Source organism: Papaver somniferum, chromosome 10, assembly GCF_003573695.1.
Source record: "Papaver somniferum cultivar HN1 chromosome 10, ASM357369v1, whole genome shotgun sequence".
Classification (NCBI taxonomy): Eukaryota; Viridiplantae; Streptophyta; class Magnoliopsida; order Ranunculales; family Papaveraceae; genus Papaver; species Papaver somniferum.
The window spans coordinates 93,930,054-93,950,378 of record NC_039367.1 but is presented as its reverse complement, the minus strand read 5'-3'; the positions used below and the strand labels follow the sequence as shown (position 1 = coordinate 93,950,378).

At 36.1% G+C, this 20,325-nt stretch overlaps 1 long non-coding RNA gene, 1 other non-coding gene and 1 pseudogene across 8 annotated transcripts; 1 reads left to right on the top strand and 2 right to left on the bottom strand.

The window, feature by feature from the left end:
* Positions 1-10,232: 10,232 nt before the first annotated feature.
* LOC113315121 lies at positions 10,233-16,879 on the bottom strand. Of its 7 annotated transcripts, none has more exons than XR_003342757.1 (9): positions 16,631-16,879; positions 16,296-16,483; positions 15,999-16,137; positions 15,536-15,600; positions 15,001-15,157; positions 14,500-14,558; positions 13,968-14,079; positions 13,135-13,534; positions 10,233-12,031 (listed from the first exon to the last, which is right to left on the bottom strand). It is a non-coding gene; the product is annotated as an uncharacterized LOC113315121 (long non-coding RNA). The 7 variants fall into 7 exon arrangements; XR_003342759.1 differs by having other exon boundaries at positions 13,135-13,223; XR_003342755.1 differs by having other exon boundaries at positions 13,135-14,079.
* On the bottom strand, positions 11,221-11,293 carry TRNAQ-UUG. Its single transcript has one exon. It is a non-coding gene; the product is annotated as a tRNA-Gln (tRNA).
* Positions 16,880-17,788: 909 nt separating the features above from the next.
* On the top strand, positions 17,789-20,325 carry LOC113315116 (annotated as a pseudogene).

Genomic DNA, 20,325 nt, shown 5'->3' with positions numbered 1-20,325 from the left:
AGTAATATTAACAACAATTAAAGCAAGTACTAATTAACTATTAAATTAGAAATAGATATCAAGAGAAGTAATAAGGGAGAAAAGAAAATTTGTTATTCACTTAAGAAATTGGGATACCAAATACATTATCCCAAGGGAGATGTTTATCCAATTTTTAAGGTGTTAGCTTGTGTACACCACCTAGTATTAGTTGTCACACTACATGTAGAGATTTATGTAGTACTAGCGCCTCTAGATTGCATGTAAACCATGCAATTTTAACACCCACTAGATTTAGGTGTTAATCCCATCCAACAAGTAACTTATTATTGCTTAAATAGCTTATTCAAGTTGCTTATACAAGGTGCTTATGCAAGGTGCTTGGTGTACCTTATGGTGCTAAGTGGATAGCCACCATATCCCATGCATTTTACAACACTCCCTCTTGGATATCCACTATTCTAAAATATTGCCTCATTAATACCTTGCTTGGAAAAACCCATAGGGAAAAAATACAATACCAAAGACTAGAACAGTGTTGGACTCGCACAGTTGCCTCGTTAAAACCTTGACAAGAAAAAACCCAATGGGAGAAAAACCCTTGAAAAGGAAAAAGAGTACAACGCGATAAGTCCAGTACCTTCAAGGATCTTCAAAAGTAGATGCTCCCCCTGATTCTGACATGAATCCTTTTGTTGATAAAGATGTCTCATTCCGATACCATGAACAAGTTTTCGAAAAACTGTGGTTGGAAGCGTCTTGGTGAATAGATTAGTTAAATTTTCACATGATTGTATCTTCAGAATATCAATCTCGTTGGTCTTCTTAAGATGGTGAGAATAGAAGAACTTTGGTGAAATATGCTTTATCTTGTCGCCTTTAATGTAACTATCTTAGAATTGTGATATACATGCTTCATTGTCTTCATAGATAATCGTTGGTGCATTAGTAACTGAAGGCATATTGCAAGGATTTCTGATATGTCCTATCAACGATCTTAACCATACATCTTCCCTGCTTGTTTCGTGCATAGCAATAATTTCTGAATGATTTGATGAAGTAATTGGTAAACTTTGTTAGCAAGATCTCCAAGAGAATGGAGTTCCACCAGTAGTAAAAACATACCCTGTTTGAGAAACAACTTTGTGTGGATCAGATAGAAAACCAGCATCTGCATATCCTTTTACCTGAGAACCTTCTAATGGATTTCTTGAGTAAAACAAGCCTAAGTATGTAGTTCCACGAAGATACTGGATGATATGCTTCACTCCTTTCCAATGTCTCTTTGTTGGGGAGAAACTGAACCTGGCTAGTAAGTTTACTGCAAAAGAAATGTCAGGTCTCATAAATTGAGCTAAGTATATCAATGCACAAGTTACCCTCAAATATGGTTTTTCTGGACCAAGAAGTTTTTCAACCTCTTCTTTAGGACGAAATGGATCACTATGAATATCAAGTGCCCTTACAACCATAGGAGTATTGAGCGGATAGGCCTTTTCCATTTCAAAACGTTTGAGAATTTTCTCAGTATACGTCATTTGATGGAACAAAATTCCGCTAACAGAGTGTTCAATCTGCAAACCGAGACAATATCTTATTTTTCCGAGATTCTTCACCTCGAATTCTTTCTTAAGGCATCAATTTACCTTTTGTATTTCACATGGAGTTCCAATCAAGTTGATATTGTTAGAGCATAGCTCGGTCAACCACGCATGCGTTGCTATCTCAAGCATATTTGTCAATATTAGTGATCAAAACTATAAGTCTTGATTTCTAGCCTACATAGCTAAGTCTCGGACTAGGATAGAAAAGTGTATTTGAGCTCAAGGACATCATGGCGATTCATCATACAAAGACGAAGATCTATACAAGGAACCGTGGAACTTCATCGACAAAAAGGTATGTGGAGATTTGAACTTATCTATCACTCAAAAATCTATCTCTTTTATCTCCTACTTCTTATGAGACAAAAGTCGTATGCTATATAGACTAGATCATACACATTTGATATTTCGAGTTGAGCATTCATTGCTTATCTTTTATCTCGAAATCGTGTGTTGGTAAAGCGTTTCGATTTGATCAAGTTTATCTTCACCTAGTGACGGAAGTCATGAAAAGTTTCAATCACTTTGAGAATTGCTCTGACGTGAATCGCTCTGTGAATAACGGCTACATAGCGTCCTCTAAGAATGTCTCAATGATTGAAATAAAAGTTTAGATTACATAACCATGTCTTCCTTGAACCGAAGATTTCGAACTTTGTTGATCAAGAGAAATCGGGAGGATTGTGGAATTGGCTTGCCAAGTCCGCGAACCCATTCCGCAGACTCAGTTCGCGAACTGTCGGAAGTTCTCGACCGAGAATTTCTGCTGGATTTTCCAAAACTCGTTTATGTGCTAAGTCTGCGAACTCAGTCCGCGAACTGGCGGAAGTTCCCTTTCCGAGAAATTCTGCCGAGTTTGGAAAACTCAACCGATTAACTTAAGTCCGCGAACTTGTTTGTGAACTGAAGAGGTTATGATCTAAAGATGTGCTCTGAACATGAAACATTAAATCACTAAGAAATGCTTTATGCAAACTGTAGCTATAATGTTCATGAGCCGATTCAATTGTGTCTTATGTAGTTGCGTAATATCTCATAGCAATTGAGCAACTCTTTAACTAGTTCATTTGAGCCAATTGGACTAGTTATGGTGAAGAAGAACAAGGTTAATAAGAAATGCTCATACGGTTAACCTTTTGGGTTACTATGTTGAACCAACATACACGTACATGTTTGGGCATGGTTTTCACAAACCCAGCAAACGTCTACCCAAGTGTGTATGACAAGCTAAGTTTTCGATCTAACGGTTGAGAAATATTAGCTTGAATTTAAATCAGGTTTTCATCTAACGCTGAATAAGGATTGCTTTGTACCTAAGGCAAAACCCTGATTTGAAGGCTATATAAAGGAGACATCTATCATTGTGCAAAACTAATCCCCACACGTCTGTGTGCTACTAGTGCGCCCGCTAGAGTCGATCTCCATTAACCTTTGATTTTCTTCTCTAAAATCAGGTTAACGACTTAAAGACTTCATTGGGATTGTGAAGCCAGACCGATACTACTTTATCGTAGTTGTGTGATATGATCTTGCATATTCTATCGTACGATTACAATCGATTGATTGACTTGAGATCGTGAGAGTTCTCTGATAGGCAAGATAAAGAAGTCACAAACATCTTCGTCTCACTGTTTGTGATTTCTCGACAATCCGCTTGTGTAGTCAGGAAGAATCGTAGAGAGGTGATTGATTAATCTAGGATTTTCTTCGGGAATATAAGACCGGATTATCAATTGGTTCCTATTCACCTTGATTTTATATCTAAAGACGGAACAAAACCTAGGGTTTATCTGTGGGTGAGATCAGCTAACGGAATCAAGTGCGCAGTATCCTACTGGGATCAGAGGCGTAGGAGTACAACTGTACCTTGGATCGGTGGGAGACTGATTGGGGTTCAACTATAGTTCAGTACGAAGTTAGTTTGCAGTAGGCTAGTGTCTGTAGCGGCTTAATACTGTGTGTATTCAATCTGGACTAGGTCCCGGGGTTTTTCTGCATTTGCGGTTTCCTCGTTAACAAAATTTCTGGTGTCTGTGTTATTTCTTTTCCGCATTATATTTTATATAATTAAAATAATATAGGTTGTGGTTAAGATCATTAATCCAACTTTTGGTTGTTGATTGTAGTTGGTTGATCCTTGGATACTGGTCTTTGGTACCGTCCAAGTTATCTCTCTTTGATGAAGACTCGCAAATTTCTATTTGCTTGAGTAAAGATCAAATCGAGAAATTGAGATATATAAACTCTTTGATATATCTTTTTATTGATTGAGTCTGGATGTCTAGTTGATTCTCATAAAAAGTATATTGGAGTTTGCCATACAAATTGCTAAGCAAAATATTGGGTGGTGTTGTTAGACCCCCGCTTTTTCAATTGGTATCAGAGCAGGCAAACACTTTAAAGACCTCAAAAGTCTGTGTTTGTAGCGATCTGACTAGATGGACTATAAAGTCTCAATTGACGCTTCACCAGGTTTAAAAAACAACCACGAGAAGAAGTCTGACAAACTGGTATCTCTTCAAAAAGGGTTGGATGAACAAATCCGGATCAATCGTGATCTTGTTGCAGAAATTGCAGTTCTTAAGGATTTTATATCTGGAAATACTCCCTTTAAAAAGTTGAGAAAACTCAGTTGTTTCTCTTTCCAGAAAAGTCATAGGTCAGATAGTAATCAACGACATGATGTTGAGAAAACTGATATGACAAGGAACCATTCAGACAATCTTCAAAGCATAGGCTCATGTTGTGATCCATCCAATCATATACAGTAAGCGTGTATGTCCTTTCAAAAGAGTCTTAACGTTGCAAGTAATCTTTGTAAGAAACCTAAACAACTGTTTGATTCTCTTAAGGTCCATACAAAACTACCAGGAAACTCTAAATAGAGAAGTATTAGTAGTATGGGTGCCTTTGCTTTAAGATCTACATCTCCCTTTCAATGGTTTCTTGATAGTGGATGTAGTCGACATATGACAGGTGATCTCACTTGGTTTATTTCGTCTGTTGACTATGATGGAGGTCCTGTAACGTTCGGAGATGGAAGATGTTGCTACATCGGAAAAAAGGGAACGATCAAGCTACCCGGTGTTCCAGAAAATCACGATGTGGTATATGTAAAGGTATGACCGCTAATCTCCTTTTTATTAGTCAAATTTGCAACAAGGGCCATCGAGTTTTCTTCGATGCGAATGGATGTGACATTGTTGACAAATCCGGGAAAGTGATTTTTCAAGGAACTCGAGGTAAAACAACTGTTATCTTCTTGATGCTCAGTTCAGCAACCGCTGCAATTTGACTAAGGTGGAATCTACACATTTTTGGCATGAGCGTTTTGGTCACATCAATTATCGCCTTCTAACTAAGATCATTAACAAAGAACTTTTTAGAGGCATTCCCAAAATCAATGCAAAGATTGAAGGTGTATGTGGTGCCTGTCAAAAGGGTAAGCAAACGAAAGTTCACCACAAATCATCACGAGATATTCTCACTAAAGCTCCACTTGATTTAATTCATATGGATCTCTTCAGACCAATTCAACAACCCACTGTTACCGGTAATAAGTATGCTTTAGTTATGTTAGATGATTACACCAGATTTACTTGGGTTGCATTTCTATCTCATAAGAATGAAACCCTTGGTGAATTCAAGATTATTGTTAAAAGGATCCAGAACGAACAAGGTCGCAAACTAAAGAAAATTAGAAGCGATCGTGGAACTAAATTCAAAGAATCCAAGGTATTTGAGTTATGTGATGAACTGGGAATCATTAAACAATACTCACCACCAATTACTCCTCAAGCTAATGGAGTTGCTGAAAGAAAGAATAGGAACATCCAGGAAATGGCCAGGGTAATGCTCCACAACAAAAACTTACCTTTAAGATTTTGGGGAGAAGCTGTCTTTACAACATGTTACTTGATCAACCGTGTGTATCTGCGGTCTAAAACCCTTAACACTACTTATGAGTTATGGTATGGAAGGAAACCCAACCTACACTATCTCAGGGTATTTGGAAGTAAGTGCTATATTCTGAAAGATCGAGAACAGAAAGGGAAATTCGACACCAAAAGTGACGAAGGTATCTTTCTTGGCTATGCTTCTGATAGTCGTGGTTTTCGAGTTTATAATCTCAGAACACAAGTCATGATGGAATCTTCTAATGTCATCATCGACGACATTAGCAATTTCCGTCAAGGTAGTCCTCCTGCTGAATTGCCTCCAACATAGACGATTGAGAAAGTCAAAGAAATTCCAGAATCAGTTGAAGTTATCCCTATTGTTACTGATCCTGACATTTCTAGTGACGAGCAGAAGAGCACTGATCAAGCCATTCCTGATGAACAAGAACGTGTCCCTCCACAACATCTTTGGTTTCAAAGGAATCATGACCCCAACAGTATTATTGGGGAAAGGGATTCTACAGCCAAAACAAGGGGTCAACTTCAAAATATATGCAATTTTTGTTGTTATCTTTCGCAGGTGGAACCAAGGAATATTGATGAAGCTCTGAAATATCCCTTCTGGGTAAATGCGATGCATGAAGAGTTAAATCAATTTGAAAGACAAGATGTCTGGGAACGAGTACCTTGTCCTCCTAACGTCAATATTGTTGGTACTAAATGGATATTCAAGAACAAGTCTGATGAATTTGGCACAATTGTCAGAAATAAAGTTAGACTTGTCGCTCAAGGATATTCATAGATTGAAGGAATCGATTTTGACGAAACCTTTGCACATGTGGCACGTCTTGAGTCCATTCGACTTTTATTGGCCCATGCCTGCTTTCTCAAGATCAAGTTATTTCAGATGGACATAAAATCAGCGTTTCTGAACGGAATTTTAAAAGAGGAAGTCTATGTCGCTCAACCTAAAGGGTTCGAAAACCCTGATTTCCCTAATCATGTGATGAAGCTCAAAAAGGAATTATATGGATTGAAGCAAGCACCAAGAGCTTGGTTTGAGAAACTCACTACCTCTCTTATTAGAAAAGGATTTTCAAGAGGAGGAGCTGATAAAACATTGTTCACTAAGTAGAGTGAGAAAAATGTTGTCATTGCTCAAATCTATGTAGATGATATCATCTGTGGATCAACCTCTGAAAAATTTGCAAAAGAATTTCAAGTCTCTCTTGCTAAAGAATTCGAAATGAGCAATGTTGGTGAATTAAAATTCTTCTTAGGATTACAGATTCAACAACATAAGGAGGGTATATACTTATTCCAAGAGAAGTACGCACGCAACCTTGTGTCAAGATTTGGTCTGGATAAGTCTTCTCCTAAGTTGACTCATATGCCTACCAATGGTAAATTGCATAGGGATGAGAAAGGAGCAAAAATAGATCAAAAATTATATCGATCTATTATGGATAGCCTTTTGTATCTTACATCTACTAGACCTGATAATTCTTTTAGTGTTGGTTGTTATGCTAGGTTTCAGGCGGATCCAAGAGAATCTCATCTTGCAGATGCAAAGAGAATCATACGATATATAAATCAGACTGCTGGGTATGGTCTCTCGTACACTTTTGATACTAATGATGATCTTTCTGCTTATTCTGATGCTGATTGGGCAGGTTGTGTAGAAGACATAAAAAGTACATCAGGGGGCTTCTACTATGTAGGTCTCAATCTTGTAGCATGGCATAGCAAGAAGCAGAATTCTCAATCACTGTCTACATGTGAAGCATAATATATTTGTTTATGGGTGAAAACTATTTCTTCAGGTTTTGGTAATTTGGGGTGTGTGGATGAGAAATGAATCTAAACCCTAAACAAATGCACTGCACGGGAGTGCTTGTGATTCTAGAAATCAATCTGTACAATTCTGGCCTAAACCAAGAAATGGTCGTTCCAGACTTGCTTCGGTCACAAAGTGAAGGAGATGGGGTTGATCTTAGGGAGGGAAGCGAAGAAGGTATTGAGATTGTGAAGGTGTTGGCTGTGTATAACTTGTATCAGAAAGCTAAACTGGCTTGCAGAGTGTAAGCTATCGGTTCTGGTGTTTGAATACGATTGTATCAACACTAGGTTTTCTGTCTTGTCCTGTTTTGGAAATAGGGAGGAGAACCTATTTATACAAGTCATTGAGCCTTACCCACATCTCTCATGGGAAGTGGAGTGATGAAGTAGTGGAGTTGTGTGTGTTAGTGTCACACGACTAGTCTTTCTCACTTCTCCCATCATCACTAACCGTCCATGTCTTCCTGACACGTTCTTGTGATGGCGCGTTGTGCGCTGCACACTGTAAACCACCAGACCAATACCCCAGTAAGTATCCCCCAGTTTGTGACATGATTAATGTCTCGAGTGTGTGGATCGTGGGTCCCACGGAAAGTAGCATGTGATGCTAGATTAAATAACTAAGTTATTTAGGGAGTCAATATTTATGAAATATCGTGTGTATTATATGCATGTAATGCATCGAATATATTCAACATGTATGAAGCAGTTCTCAATACCTTCTTAGCTTCCCTCACCATATGAATGGCATTATATGGTGAGTTATCTTTTAACAGTAGTTATCTTTGTTAAAAGATAAATCACCATTAACTAAGTTATCCTCCGATTAAAAGATAACTCACCATATGAATGGCTTGACGATTTTAGTGTTGAATCGTTGAAGAGATTACATATTGAGTACATGTTGCACCAAAGGTTACATATTACTCTTGCACTTACCAACACTAAGATTTCCACAAAAATTTAAACCCTATAATGTCATCTTTTGGTTAATCAACAAAGTAAGTACATTTACTATCTCATCTTAGTCTTGTTACTCAGATGCTCACATGAATGCAGTTCAAAGCACAGAAGAAAAAGGCAAGGGAACGATAAAAAAACTATACCTAATGCCCCACAAATATTAAAGAGCCTTGGAAAGGTTGAGCCTGCGACTTGTTATTAAAAATATAATTATTGGTGTATATTTATTTACAAATGTATCTAGAGTTTCTGATGCAATTGGCACCTCATATTTAGTAAAGTATCCGATAAAAATTGTATTTTTCACATAACAAATACCTTTAGTATAATACGAAACGGTATGTATTTTTAGTATAATGTTCGAGAAGTAAAATGTTCGAATTTGGTTAGAATACCAAACAAGTTCTTAGTATAACATGTTTCGTATTTTTATTATATCATTATGTAGTATAGTATCTCTCGCGTAGATTTGTATGTGTTCCAAGTAAAGTCGTACATAGACATAGAAATAATTATCCGATGGGAACAATAATTTTTTACAGTCACTTATCATCATTATCGAGCATTCATTGTTTTCAGTCCAATAAAAGTTAGCCTAATCTAACTCCAGAAGATCGAGATTTATTGGACTGAAACCTAGGGAATGTTATTGTAAGTTTGTTTGAACCAAGTAGAACCATGCTTAACCTTTAACCATTGACATATCCTTCACCTTAATATATTTTGAAATATTATGTACCATAATTATTATGATCTTGATTCCTGCCATTCAAACTTGACCCAAAATAATGACATGCCTGCGCAAATAATCGAGTAAACTGACGGTCTAGTTCATCTCAATATAGAACCCAACGACAATTCATGTGTTCTAAGTTATTTCAAGGTGTTACCTTGACTTTGATGAAAACCGTGTAATGAATGTGTCGTTCTACAATGAAACGAAAATAAAGCAAAAACTGTTAACTCACTCCGAGTTGTCATATTGTAAAAATTTAGAAATAGAAGAATCAAACAAACTATCCTCCAGAAAAACCAATCTGAAAAACAATATCCCAATAAATTCATGAAAATCAGGCATATCAAATGGTGTCTTTTCTCAGAAATAAGTTGTTCTCATTCTTCACCCAACGGTAGTTGCTATACTTTCCTCACTTGTTTATACATTTTAATGTTTTCACCAAGAACCTAGTATTATTTTGTAGCTCTTTGTTGAGTTTTATGGTGCACAATAACACTATTGACACTCAAATATATATTGACTAAAACTCGACATTGACTTCGTTGGCTACAAAATCAAGTTACATATTTGTACATCCATAAAATATGAACTTCGTAGAGATAATCGTTTAATTAACATCTAAGGCATTTTAGGTTTGGTTATAGTGCTTATTACTTTGTTCGATTTTTCTTTATTTTCTTTTGGATTTTTTTCTTTTTCTTAATTAGGATGATGTGGTAAGGCTTTCCAAGTAAGTTAATAGTTTTATTTTTGCAAGTTTCCCCTATCTTCGACTTAAAACTATTTATTTATTTTAGTAATTGTGTAAATTTATGAACAACCAAAATAATTCTATGTAACTAATTCACTCTTTCAACACTTATATGCATTCTAATTTCATACTCCCTCCGTTCCTTTTTAATAGGCTGGTTTTGTTTTTAGAGAAATTTAAGGAAGTTAAGAGAACTAATCATTGAAAGTGGTCCTCGTGACACTTGTCAATAAAAGAAGTAAATTGATATGCTCCACACAACACTTATCATCAAAAGAAGTTAAGAGAAAAGTGGTCCCATAAAATTAAAGTAACATTTGACTTTTCCAATTAAGAAATTAGCCTATTTTTTGAAATATTTATTTAAAAAAACCAGCCTATTAAAAAGGAACGGAGGGAATATACTCTATCAAACTCATGTATGTAATTTTAAACACATATCAGTGATATCACACATGTTTGGAAAAACATAATTGAAAGGACTAACAAACCAAGCCGATAAAGATAAGTTTCAAGAACACCGACGAAAAGGATAAAGATCTAGCATCAAGTACATCCAAAATAAAAACAGAAAATGGTTAAAGAATAACACCCGGGAAAAAGACAATCATTTCATTACTAATATTTCCTATGTGAAAAAATCAGCAGAGTCATGGCCGTACTTCTTCTAACATCTTCCCGTAAGATCCAAACCTTCCCCATACCCTTTTCTACCATCTTTCCGTAAGAACGAAACCATTCCTTGTTCTTTCTACACATATTTCGCCTTGGCCAACTATTATTCCAAGTTCCTCCAAAAACATTTCATCTATTAATATCTTAGCTTTCTCCAAGAATGTCATCATTCCAAATCCAAGCTTGTACGTGTTTCGCTCTATCATTTCCTTTATCTACTGGTACCCAAACTTGTACGTACTTCTCTGTATTCTCTTCCTTTTTCTATCTTCTTCACAGAAATTTGCCATCGTATGCTCGGACACCAATATTAATTATCTAGGTAAATGCGCAAAAACTACATGGACATCAGCTACTCATAGATAGTCTCTAAACAGATTTCCTCCGACAATCTTTTTGCATTTTAGGTTTCGTACCATGGTTCTGGCGTGGTAGTACTTGGAAAAATACATCCCTATAATGACCTCTTCATCAACAAATAAAACTTGAATACCGATACAAATTTAAGTTTTAGCTAGAAATTGGCAGTTTTAAGTGTGTATTATGTAGTTCCTTATGAAACTAAACACAGGTCTGTTAAAAAATAACCAATGAGGTGCAATTTTTGGATCAAAAAATAGGTAGATCAATTTTAAGGCTAGCTACCTGTAAACATATTAATTTCCGCTGAAGTCCACTTCAGTAGAAGGGTCATAAGTAATAAGTATTGGTAACACACAAAGAACCAAGTAAGATTAGCTGCACGAAAACATGTATAACCATAAGGACCTCGGCCATCTGTGGGAATCGAACCCACAACCACATGGTTCAAAGCCGTGCACTCTTCCGACTGAGCTAAGATGGCAAGTGGCAACACATGAGGAATGGAAAAGCGATCAAATTCATAATCATGTATTTTGGCAACATCACAACAACGTAGTGTACAATAATAAATATGGATTGATTTTTGGCATACTCACTGCTATAGTCTTGCAAGCAACAACCTTACAAATACATCCTACACAACACAAATAAGAATAAGTCGGTGTGAAGTAGCTTTTAACTTGTGTAATTTTGTATCAGTGCTCTAACTTTTACATGTAGAAAATATATGAGATGTATTTTAAAGATAGGCGTTGCTAGACTTACCGCCGAATAACCTGAAAACTTTCCCGACAGGAATCCGATAGGGATATTTGTTTTCCTAACACTTCAAATGTCTATTTCGAAATATATTTACCTGGTTTTTGAAAACTCGACTTCTTCAAAGCAAGAGTAGCACCAGTGTTTTGTTGATTATTGCATGTCTTTCATTTCATTTTTGGCAAGCAGAGTAAAACCACTCTGAAGATTTCTTTACTCCCCTAATCATTGTTTTGTAGTTCATTGAGTAACGCTGAAAATGCAATCTTCAGAGCAATGAGTAACGCTACAAATGCTCTAAAAATGCAATCTTCAGAGCAATGAGTAGCGTTACTCAATGAACTGCAGAGCAATGATTATGGGAGTAAAGAAATCCTCATAACATCTCTTTCATATGCAAAAAATTACGCCAGCAACCTCTTCAAATGTAAACATGTTAAAGTATATAGTGACAGAGCTCCTGTTGAACAATAAAGCTATTCAGGTTTCCTTGAAATTTACAAAAGAACTTACACATGGCTAAACTATGGAATCCGTATCAGGTGCTGGCTAAAAACACATAAAAGTATCAAGTATAATTTCATTACCCCATTGTCTACCCCTTTTTTTATTCTTGTTACATGATAATAGACCATTACTATGTGAATGTTAGCTAGGAGTTGTACGATTTAATGCAGCGATCCTAAGATGCTCAACTTACTGAAGAGGATCATTATACCTAATGTAATGAATATGCAATATAAGGCTCATTTTGGAATGAAGACACTAATGAGCTTTGTCTACTCACTTCACTGTCCGTATATACATATATAGTTATGGACCATTCATATGGATAAAGTATCAGTTGATACAGTGCTCCTAAGATGCTCAGCATTACTGAGGAGGATCATTTTACCTAATGGATATGCAACATAAGGCTTATTTTGTGACATATATACTAATGAGATGGTTCTGCTCACTCCGTTGTCCATTGTATTTAGAAATGATACCCAACAATTTCAGGTGTCAAACTACACATCTTGCAATACTTAGTATATAACAACCTCAAAAATGCTTCAGTTTATATATAAAGGAAGTAGATGTTAACTATGAGATCCATTTTTTTAGGAACTTGGCAAGGCAGATGTTATAAAAATTTGTTAAACTTAAGAATGCAATGGAAAGACTGTAAAGATTCAAGTTTAAATGTAATATGAAGATTATATCTAACTTTTGCTCTACTAAGCCATGCAACCATACTTGACAACAATACGGGTATCACTGTTCATCCTTAAGAGCAGCAGATTACACATTAGTCTTTAACAACTTGTTGTATGATTCTTTTCCATCACAAATCTGTTGAGTTATAATCTTTGTAATTTCTGAAAAATCTACTGCCCATGGCACCTAGCGATAACAATCCATCACGTAAAATATTGCAGCCATCATAACAGTGCAATACTTTATATTACATAGCCAAACGATAGACACAACTGAAAAAACCAAGCAGAAAAGACCAAGAATCGCACATCACAAAGTTCTACATACTGAAAAGTCCAGCAAAGATGAAGTAGTTAGAGTTACCTTCATCAAGCAGAAGACCTCAAGCAAACACCTCAATTCTGTGAAGATCAGTGCGCTGCTGAGGGTTATCAGAATTTCTCTCGCTTGGACTGTAGTTGTTTTTGTAACATGGCATCATAAAGAAAAGTCAGAAGAGTAGACATTATATCAATTACACAAATGAAACTGATCTTGCACCATATGATGCTGGAGGTCTACTGCTAGGATTCTCTCATAGCAAATCTCATATGAGAAGCTAAATCAATAATGCAAATCATGCAAGGATATCAGCAACAATTATTATCTTTGTTCAAGATCGTACAAATAATAAATTCAAAAAAAATCATGAATCCTCATGCTCAGTACTCATTATTCCATAGCTATATTGGATTCCACATGAAAATTAATCAGATGCAAGGGTCTGTAACACGAAAATGTAAGAGGGGGGGTTAGATATCCCTGTAGACAACTAACAAATAATCAGAGTAAAGGTTCAAACTGAGTAAATGAGTAAAGAATGATTTGCTAATAATAAACCTCTCTCCCAGTAAACTCAATCCTATCCACCTACACCAAAAGGCATCAACAAAGGCGTTCCTAGTTAAAAAGAGCAACAGTAGTGTTCACAGTTAAAAAGAGAAGCCACCAAAACCTAAGGGTCACGACTCCCTCCAATTAACTTCTGTACCTACAAAATTTTCAGTCATAAAACTGTGATATGCTAGATTGCATATGTATCAACATTAACCATGTTCTTCAAAAGCATATAGCACCAGGCATATACTATCCACTTGTGCACATACATCCTATGATACTAATGGTAGCAGAGAAAGAGTGACATGGATCATACTTACCTATTCTAGCCATCATGTTGCTGCTACAAAAGGGAATATTATAGCGGGTGTTGGGTGAGAAGCAGCGAACACAGCTTGATCTCTGTCAGTATGGCCAAGCTCAACCAACTCACTACAAAATAATTTAAAAAACCAACTGAAGTTAGCTTTGGTGCAACATTTTTTTTTTTAATACAGATATACAATTCACCTATCACATACATTTAGTATTCACATTCTTATAACAGGCAACTACTTCTAACATGTTCTACAGTTATAACACCCCAACTGGACAAAAGTATCAGTCAATGTAGCTTTGGTAGTTCTTGCAACAAACGAAATTGTCAGAAACTATTGTTAAAAAGGCACCAGCCAACTTCTGCAGGCTCCTTATAAATTCACATGATGTGTTTTCCTAGCTGACAATTTTCCTTCCAGAGATATCAGTTACAGAGTGAGCTGTAGCACTATCGCATATCATAACAACAAATGGATAGAAACGACATGCTTTACCATCGAGGACGTGATGCAGACAATTGAAGGAATTTTGTACCTTGTTTGATAGTGATACTGGAAAAGCCCTTAGTATACATTGCGCCAGTGTCCTCAGTGCTGCAGAGATGCAGCATGTTATCAATCAGTCTAATAGTTCTTTCCATATACAGAAGGGTGACCATCCTTTCTGTAGCAGAAATACTGAAGGTTGGCTTAGTTTCTTTACGACAATGACCACCTGAGTTCTATTGTCCACCCATTCAACCATATCAGATTCTTTAGCCAGATATCTAATTTTTCCCTAGTATTAGCAAGTTTCTATGATTTCCCATATGAACTTGTAATGGCATGACCAAGACTAATTGTTGAACAACCATCACTCTTGAAAATCAACCAATAGTATGGAGAGATTTTATGCAATGACTTTTTATTCATGGTTAGAGAAAATGCAGTACAGAAAGGGAATTGATTGAGATGCCACACTTCAGAAAACTCGGCAAGAAAGTTGAAAGTGCACAAAGAGAAATTCAAAATATCAGTTCATAGAAATTTTTCTTACTTGAATTGGACAAATGAATACATTCTGAACATAACCCGATTTCTGTTAGTATTAATATCGTCATCAACCCATTTTTTCAAAGACTGAGAGCTCTCTCAAATGCTTCCGGTACCTCTTATTTTTGGTACACCTTTTGCCTTCTTGCTAGTAATTCTCTCTATATAAACAACACAAATCACAAAAGTTATAAATAAGAGTCGGGATGAAAAAGCAGTAATAGACAATCGTAATGAGCTTAGTTTCAAAATTTATTAGTGAATCCCAGTGTAAATAAGATCAACCAAATCTAAAAGAAGAACACAAACTATGTGCCCAATCCTCAATCAAAAGTAGAAAGTATAAAATCCTAAAAAAACTAAGCAGTCAAATCAAAATCTAACCGACTTATAACTATGTACAGTGCATTTAAATCACTCGTTTCTTTATTTCCTACTCAAAGATAAGGATAATTACCTTAATGGAAACACATGAATAAATTTTGATCCTAGGGGATTCATGTGCATTATCACGATAAAACGGTGATAAACGATAGTACCTTTAGGCAGTAACAACCCGATACATGCTGCATCCCAGGGATTCATGCCCATTCAAATTATCTTTCTGAAACACAATATGAATTAAAAATCAGTAAGGAGAGCTAACATAAATATAGATCAAAACCAACATCGTATAAACTAACAAAGACTACACTGACTGCAACAACATTAACCAATATGACAAACACAATATCTACAAACACAATATCTACAAATGAAGTACACCGAACACATTAGTCAGACAGTTAAAAATCACATAAAAAAAACCTGAACTACAGACCACAGTGAATATAGATAATCATCTGACTTGAGAATGTCCAAAAGCAATTGGTGGTACGTTTTTTTTAAGAAAAAATGGAATTTAGTGGAAACTTAAATATAAAATCTAATTTGTTTTGAAAATATGATCATACCTAATTTAACCATTCAACACCAAAAAGACAGAGTATTAGAGAGATGTACCTTGTTTAACAGTTTGTCTGTTCCTTCAGAATCTCGTGGCTGCAGAATTCTGGAATCTCGTAGCTTTTGCCTCTGTGATTTCTGATTTTCCTCGGTGATTGGAAGTGAAACTGGGGCATTTTCAATGAACGCCTTCATTCTGAAGAAAGAAGAAATTGAAGGGTAAATAACCTTGTACATAGAGATTATATACCCAATCTCTCAAATATGCAAACACGATTACAAAATTGACAAATTCATGACGCTGTTGTTAATCATTCAGGTTAAATTGAATCAAAAACATATGGAAGTACTTACACAGAAGAAAGTATCACTAAAAGAACCAACTGAAAGGCTATTTCAATTATCTGAAAGTAGATGGTGAGTTCAGCTGATTTGAGTGACGGGTGAATAGGAATTTACGGGACATAGCGGAAAGGGTTGAATCAAAGAGGTCCGTGTTGAACCAATTAGGCATCCTTCCAAGAATATACCTGATTTCTAAGCTTCCATTGTCAATGAAATTTTTGTAAATAAGAAACACCAAATAAAAGATCGAAACAAATCCACAATGAGAAACAAACCCGTTAACAAAATTGACTTCCTAATCTAACCATTCAACACTAAAAAGACAGGGTATTAGAGAGATGTACCTTATGAATCTTATGAATAGCTGCAGAATTCTGGAGGCGATCATTTTATAAAGTAGGGTTTTAATTAACTCAATTCTTTGGTTTATTCCGGAAATCAAAACAACCTTGCCCCTAAATTAACCTAAACTCTTGAAAAAACGATTAAAATTTAAACAAAAATTAGGGTTAGGATTTTAGTTTGGGATTTTAGTCTGTGAAGTAAACATCATGTACATCAGAAGACATCACCTTCCCACTAACGATGGCAATACGTAGGAATCCAACAGAGAACAGACAAAAAAAAAAAAAAAAAAAAGGCTTCACAGAGGTAAAATAGAGAAAAAGGGTGCTGAGAAATCTTGAGAAAATAATGTCGAGTTCACCACCCCGTCCCACTTAAAATTACCGCAAGGTTTCCCAGCCGTCCAATGGAAAAACCAATCCAGAGCTTTCCGACCACCGGATCAGGGTCTCCATTAAACGTCGTCCGTCTGATAGTCCTGGTTATCATGGACACAAACCTCGTACCTTTTTATAACTATGACTAGCATCTCTAGCTTGCGTGTAAATCATGCAATTCAATACCCACTAACTTTAGGTGTTAATCTCATTCAACACGTAGCTTATTATTGCTCAAGTAGCTTATACAAGATGTTTATGCAAGTGGTTGGTGTAACTACGGGTGCTAAGTGGATAGCCACCATATCCCATGCGTTCTACAACAACTAATTTGTTCTCCCTTTTCTTAAGGAAAACCCAATTTCCTTATGCTATCAAGCTCCCCAAGTAAGCTTTTGGCATGATCAAATTATGCCCCTAGAGTGACAAGTTGGGACATCAACAAAAATCGACGACCAAGTTATTATAATTTAGTAAGGTGTCATGCTTAGCTATTGGCGCTAGTTGTTTATTAAATAAGTTATCTATAAAATTCACTAAACTAGAGTGTATAATGTACTTAAATCCGTCTAAATACATGTAACTTGAAAGTAAAACAACTGACTATTTCCTTAATATTGTTTTTATTATTTTGTATTTGAAATTTGGGAAACATATAATATGAAGGTCAACTTACATATTCGCCAACTTACACATATCCATGATCTAATCTTGTTATTATTAAACTGCAACTAGTTCTTGTTCTTGTATTTGTTGGGTAAAGAAGAAACAAGTAGTAGAACTAGTTATTTACCAATATGGATATAAACAATAATAACCCATACAAGTTCAAGCTCATAGTTTCCATTCAAAAGAAATTGAAGCAATTTCAGCCTTTTCAGACATATGGCTCAATCCAGAACCAGATTTTTGCATGGATTTCTTGGATTGTTTGCATTTGTGCTTCTTTTTGTTTTTGTTACTGGAGAGAAGGATTTGAAAGATGAGATTAGAACTGAAGAGGTGGAGGAGGTTCAATTTGTTTCGGATTATTTTACGAGCGTAAAAAATTTCCTTTGGAATGCAAATGTTGGATCAGTTTATGAGCATGTTTGGCCTGTAAGTTAATCCAAATCAAACCATCACTTTGTATGTTAATTTTGTCAATCATTTTTTGAATATGGGTCTTGAGGAATTTTTTTAGCTTTTGGTTGTATGCATTATTCGGGTTTATTTGACAGGAAATGAAATTTGGTTGGAGAATCGTTGTTGGTTCAATTATCGGATTCTTATGAGCAGCATTTGGAAGTGTAGGAGGAATTGGTTCTGGTGGGATTTTTGTTCCTATGCTTACCCTTATTATTGGATTTGATGCAAAATCAGCAGCTCCAATATCAAAATGTAAGTGATAGCTGCAATAGACTAATTGCTAGTATTTCCTTCATTTCAATTTTTGAAGCGAGTCGTTTCTAGTGTTGCGTATGTTCTATGATCAAAAAATTATGGTCATAGACTCATAGTTATTGTTTGTTTGGTCAGGTATGATTGTGGGTTTAACTGTTTCAACTGTCTATTACAACCTTAAGCGAAGGCATCCAACTATTGATATGCCTATGATTGACTACAACTTGGCACTGCTAATCCAGCCAATGCTCATGCTTGGAATTAGTATCGGAGTTACTTGCAGCGTCATCTTTGCTGATTGGATGCTCACTGTTCTCCTGATTATCTTTTTTGTTGGTAATTAGCTACCTGAATGACGCTGGAGATAAGGAAGAGGTCAGTATACTCCATAACCTGAGTCTCTGCATCTCGAAAAGAAACTGACCTTTTAAGCTATCCAGGTACCTATTCTTGAAAATATTCAATGGAGAGAATTCAGCCTTATTGTCTTCGTCTGGCTAGCGTTCCTTGTTTTGCAAATCGCAAAGGTTTGTTCGTCTTTAATGCCCGGCCTTTCATAATATGCTTCATTTCCCAGGGTTAGTAACATAATCTGCAAGCTGTTACTGTGACTAATTAAGTATTATCTTCATTTTTTGGGTACAGATTAATACAGCAACCTGTTCCGTATGGTACCGGATTTTGAACTTAACGCAGGTATCTTATACTTATTATGGCCTTCACCACAGTTCCTTCAACCATGGTTTTAAAGCATTACAAACAATTTATTCATTATTTATTTTTCTCAATGTTTTTCAGATAACTGTTGCTGTGGGGGTGGCTTTGTATGGAGCAGTTAGCTTATACACAGGAAAGACGAAAATTGCCTATATAGGAGAACAGGGCACGAACTTTAAAGTGCACCAATTGATTACCTATTGCTTCTTCGGAGTACTGGCTGGAATGGTTGGCGGGCTATTGGGTCTTGGCGGAGGCTTTATTTTGGGACCACTCTTCTTGGAGATGGGCATCCCTCCTCAGGTTCCCATGCTTTCCTTTTCCCATGTTTTTATAGACTCGCAAATGACTCCATTCAACTTGTTTTTACCCACATTGATCTTTTTGTTCCTTGCCTCATTTTTTTTCTAATACTTAAAACCTCAGCATTTTTACGTTCCGAGGAATGTTGACACCAAGTACTTGTAACATCAAAATTGTGTTACTGGTTGACCTTGAAAACATTCAATGCAGGTTTCGAGTGCTACAGCCATCTTTGCCATGACATTCTCCGCGTCGATGGCAGTTATTGAATATCACCTTCAACATCGTTTTCCAGTTCCTTACGGTGAGTGTGAATCCATGAACTGGTCAAAGTACACTTCCAAATAGTTAAATTTATTCTGTTAGTATGAACCTTTTCTTTGTTTTCTTTACATTTCTTTTGCAGCTCTTTACTTCATGGGAGTTGCCGTTCTTGCTGCCTTAGCAGGACAACATGTAGTAAGAAAGGTGATCAAGTCCTTAGGACGCACATCTATTATTATCTTCATTTTGGCATTCACAATCTTCATCAGTGCCATCTTCCTTGGTAAGAACCATTTTATATCCCCATTGACACTCCAAAATATCCCTTCATTTCAGCCTACAACAATGAAGGCAAAAGTAATAAAATTCATTTTGCATCTTCATAAACAGGTGGTACCGGTATTGCAAACATTATTGTCAAGATTCACCAAAAGGAGTACATGGGATTTGAGAACCTGTGCAAAGCATGACGCTTCAAATGGGCTTTTTCTCTCTTTGTCGCCAAGCTCCTTCTCCATTCCCTGTCATTTTGTGCTAAGAAGCCGATAAGTTTGGGCAATTTATGTTTTGCATCAATTTTGTGATTACTGTCAAAACACTGATTTTTTAACCTATATTTATACTTATTGATTTGTGCTAAGATGCTTTCA